We start from the raw sequence: 5,390 nt of genomic DNA on the forward strand, positions 1-5,390 counted from the left end.
ATTCTCTGACTAAGAGGCTTAGAGTACACGTGGCTTACTTGAGGAACTTGAGCTGGTCACGTGCTCCAGTTGTGAGTGTGCTGGGCATTGTACAAACATAAAACAAAACACCTGATTACTACCTTACTCACTAGGGTGCATTGCACTTGATGCACACTTCTTTTAGACCAACACTGCTCTGAGTAAGAGACTGTTACTCATTTTGTACTCAACAGAGTGATTTTGGATACTGGAAAGATCCTAGGTCATTTTGCCGAAGATGGAGAAAACTTGCCCCTTTGCGAACCAAAATTCTTTTATTAATTTCTCTATCAGCATCATACAAGGTAGTATTTAGATGACTGCTTGTTGCAGCCCCCTGGAGCAATGACAAATATATTGCATGCTATTTTAAAGATCTTTGACATTTTAGACTTGCCATGAATGAAAAATGTTGAAAAGTACTCCAAAGCCACCCTTTAAACCAAAAAACATGAGGACTCAGGGGCCTGTTATGCTGTGCACTCTGTCTTCCTGGATCTCTTTGTCATTGTTATTACAGTTAGCTTATGGGCCACATTATTCCTTATAATAACGAGGGAGGATAATGCTGATGAAAATGAGAAGTTTACAGTGAACCATACTAAGTAAGTGCTGCCTCTAGGGCTGCAAGCACTTGGGAAATGGTTTGAGGCTTCTCTTTTCAAGTTAGAGGCTGGGCCGTTACCTCCCACTTTGGACAGGAATGTCTTGGCTCCATTTTGATGTTATATCTGTTAGGTGCAGAGTGATGAGTCTATCTTACTGCTGATTCACACCGGCTGTTCCAGCGGCAACATGTGACTGTGATTCCTCTGTGGCCCAGAGGATATTTTCCATCAGTGGTAACAGATGTTACTAATTCAGAAGGCCAAAAGAAAGAATAAAATTATAAGCGCATAATACATATAAACATTTCAGTCATATTCTTTTGATGATAGGACCAATAAATGCAAAAGTTAAAAAGAAATTAATGCTGCTGCTGTTGATATTTTTTGGAAGACCTGGATGATCAGGAAAGAGTCCCACTGAATGAGGACTGAAAGCAGTAAGTTAAATTGCTGATGGAAAATAGAAAATAAATTGTGATACTTCTTTTCTGAAGGTCTCAATAGAAATAAGTGTAAATCACCTGAAAGAATATATAAGGGGATGTGTTATGGTGAGGTGGTGACATATCAAATCATCTTAGTTCTCAGCAGACAGGGTGGAAAATGGAAGTGTGTTCCTCGGGGCTGTGATTTCAATGCAATTCTAATAATTTAAGGCGAGTCATTAAATTGCATCTAGTGCCTGGGCAATGTTAGGACCAATATGATCATAAATTTGCTGATATTCCACCCATGCAAAATGGTATGCACATTGGAGAGCTTCTCTAGCAGAAATGACTGGTACAGATCTCATCCCTTCTCAGTCTTTGACAGCAGTTCTGTCATTTCCTGGTCGATCATACCTCACTTAAATACCATTTTCAGATGGACATTTATTATTGAAAATTCTCTTTCCAAAGTAGTCATTATACTTTATGTAATCTATTGATCTACAAATGTTTAAAGGGAAAAAAAAACACCTGTTCCTTCAGCTCTACTTCATCCCTTTTTCATAACCAGTCACCACTATAGACCATTCTACAGCTGAACTGGGTTGTCTTTGTCCCTGGTATAAATTACTTGCTCAAATAAAAAACCCAATTTGGTGCCCTTTTTTCTTTTTAGTTTGGGGTTTTTTTGTTTGTTTTGGTAAAGCAATGAACTCTACATAGAAATAAACTTACATTTTGTGGATTAATCAAAGGAAAATAGCAATATATTTAGGCAAAGTGAATGAATCACCTCCCTTTCATTATATGAACAGGGACTTTGTAAATTTTTCAGGACAAGGATCATGTCTTATTCACCGGATAAACTTTGTCATTATATACACCTATGTTTTTTCAAGAAATATGGGTTAAATAAGAAAAAAAGTGGCCATTTGGAACCCAGCCTGAAACTCGCTGAAGTCAATGAAAATATTTCCATTAGCCCCAGTATGAGCTGGATCAGATTCAAGAGGTCCTGTGAACAAAAACATCCATGATAATATAATAAAGACTTCATCACTCAAGGAAACCAAATTAAGATCACACAGATGACCTAAACTGTTGTATTTCCTCGTGGGTTTGAGCACTTGATTTTGCTCCCTTAAAATTTTTAACATAGCTGTTTTGTCTGTGTTACTGGCAGCGTCACATTACACTGCAATGCAAATCAGCAGATGTCTAGCTTTTTAATCTTTTTTTCCTCTTTTTTTTTAACAGGCAACAGCCTTTTCTGGAAGTCACAATGCAGAGCTACTTTTTGAGCAATAAAAGCATTATACACATGAAGCAAAGTTCTTCAAAGTCAGATATAATTATCCCTTCTATCCAACACTTTTATATAATATTTATTTCCATTAATCTTGGAATCTATGTCTATTGTTTATTGAAAAAAATGAATACAATGTCAAATACAGAACTCCACAGGGGAATACATTGGAATTCTGGAAATTTTCAAACTAATTCAACATTTTTGCCATACATGTATTAGGAATAATCCCAAGTGTAAAACCTAATGTCACTGATGTAAAACTGTCTTCTAAAAGTTTGAAAGTCTGTCATCTTTCTCCATATACTCACTTCATTAAATAGTTTACAGCTTGCAAGGGGATCACAATGTTGGAGTAAGAAAATGACTGTCCTGACAGATTCAGACAATAAAACAACCAGATTGTTATATGAATGTTTTCTCAGACTGTTGCTGCAACACATAATAAATACAAATATTGAAACACCTGCATGATAAACATAATACTTTTAACAGATGTTAATCCCCCCTGAATGTAACCAGTGGATTTAGATCACATAAATGCAACTTGCCCCGTTCAGGTCTCCCTGGAAAATTGCCAATCATATGGTTGCTTTCTGACCAACTGCTGCAATCTACATGCATGGATTTGCTTCTCAGTTCTCCTAAAATGAGCATTTTTAAAACAATCCATAAATACAGCAATATGTGTGCATGACACTGAAGCTCATCTACAATTTAGGTTGCTTGTCTGCTGCCAGCATGAATTGGTTATTTTATTTTAGAAAAGAGTGTTCCAAGTTAAAAACAAACCTATTTTCTCAAAATCCTGACATTCTGGAAAGCTGGGCAGAATGTTTTTCTCCCCTTGGTGGGACTTGTTCTGCCTCAGTACTCTCTGATCACATGCAGCTTCTGTTTACTTCAACAAATTTAATGGAGGTTCAGCATATTTGAAAATTAGCTATTAACCCTATCAAAACACTACGGAGGTTTTGATACCCCTATGGGAGAAGCACACACTTACAACCCGTTGGCTTAAGTTTAAGTACCTGCTTATGCACTCTGTTGGAAAAGAGCCTGAATTTACATCTGTCTTTTCAGCTCCAGAGTGTATTTGAATGCCTTTGGTTGTAGCCTCAGTTCATACAAATAGCTCTGCACCCGCAGGGCCGTCCCTGCCTTACCAAAGATGACAGTGTGCCTTTGCACGGCAGTGGTGGCATTGCTCAGTGCTATCCAGCCAGCAGGGCTGGCCTCCTGACGTGTGTGTAGCTGAAAATAAGCCATGCTGGGAGCAGGAAATAGCCGGCCAGTGGTTATTCATGGAAACTGAATGGCAAAGGAAAACCTGTAAGCTCCATTTCACCCCTCCATTGGCTGCGTTAATTCAGAGAAAGTGACACAGAGGCACAACAAAGATCAGTGCAACAGCAATTCTTCATGAAAAAGCAAAACTTTACTCTCAAAGTTGACGAATAAACAAAGAAAACAATGACATAACTTGTATACAAATTAACACTAACTTGCCGTATTTCCGTGCACAACCTAGGGACATCTGAGTTTAAAATAAAATGTGGGATGAGTATTTCAAAATACAGAAAGGTTCACCTGGTAAGGAAGGTGCCCAGAGCAATTTTGTGGCTGTGGATCAGGAGAAACAGATGCAGCTGAATAGGAAGCAATAGAAGCATTTACCAAATGGCTCTGGTGAATCTTCAGAGTTTCTCTTGGTGACAAAGGAAGACATAATTATATCGCAGATGCATGTTGATGAATAACCATCATTATCAAAAATGAAGACTCAATTCAGTTCAGTTGTACTCTTGCAGAAATAATTGCAGAAAAAAAGATTGTGTCTGGTCATAATTAATAAGAAAAACCACCAAGATGTATTGCTTGGGATATAAGTAGCTACAGGGAGAGGGCTGCTCTAAAACAGAGATAGACCAACAAATGTTTCCAAAATGCTACTATTCAGACATCAACAAATACATCTTTGCTTAATGGCAAAGAGCTCTGTTTTCTCACTTCATCTAGTTGATTCTGCAATTCATTGCAATACGTTGAGGAGACAGAACACGGGAGAAACCTTTCCATTGGTTATAAAGTGAAAAATTCAGCTGATTCTTCCACTTTTTAGGATTCTTAGCTCATCATAATTAAAAGATCAAAGGATGGTATTGCATAAAAATTGTTCCAGATGGGCCAATGTGATCAAAAAAAGTGAATACACTGCTTAGAGAGATGCACAACTGATTAGAAGAGAACATGGACTTTTCTGAGATACAGATATTCATGATTATGATTATGGTGTTCAATGACTGGGGTAATCTGAGCAGCCATGTTCAAAACACTTTTAAATGCTATTGAAGAACTAGAATTAGTTAATTAACAATTCTAAGTGCTGCTATTTCCAGGAAAACTCTCATATAAGGAGAAACTGGCGAGATTTTTTGTGTTCTTAAAATATAGTTGAAAAATGCTGAAAAAATCAGTAAGATGAACTAAAAGGATCTTTTGGTCTGGTCTCAAATGATATAACAGCTAGAGAAAGTTCAGTGAAAACAAAAAGTAACAAATTCAAAACTGAGGATGGAATTGCTCTTTTATTCACCCCATACTTAAGACTGAGAAGTAATTCTAAGGTTCAAAATCATTTGGTCTCTTCTATGGTTCTTAAGAGTTTCAAGAGTTGATTATAAAGCCCGTTGTTTTTCAGAGAAATTTTACATTCTTTGTTCTTTTATTTTATTATACTTTTATTTTTTTAAACTAAAGCACTAGGTTCAGCGTGAGAAGAATAAGCTTTCTTCAGTGAGGTTTGTTGTAACCATTTTAAAGAGTTCATCAGATGCATTAATTATTTTCCCTGGCTTCAAAACCAACTTCTGGTTGGCTATGCCTATAGCAGACATTTTCATGCTTCTATGTGGTGGTGTCTTGGCACCTGACTGGCTTTGCTGCTGTTATCACAATGCAGAAAATTGAGGAAAAGCCTGGATGCAGACACATCTTAATTTTGCCAGGACTCTCTCTTCTACTTAT

The sequence above is a fragment of the Ammospiza caudacuta genome, chromosome 4 (assembly GCF_027887145.1).
Source record: "Ammospiza caudacuta isolate bAmmCau1 chromosome 4, bAmmCau1.pri, whole genome shotgun sequence".
In the NCBI taxonomy this organism is placed as follows: domain Eukaryota; kingdom Metazoa; phylum Chordata; class Aves; order Passeriformes; family Passerellidae; genus Ammospiza; species Ammospiza caudacuta.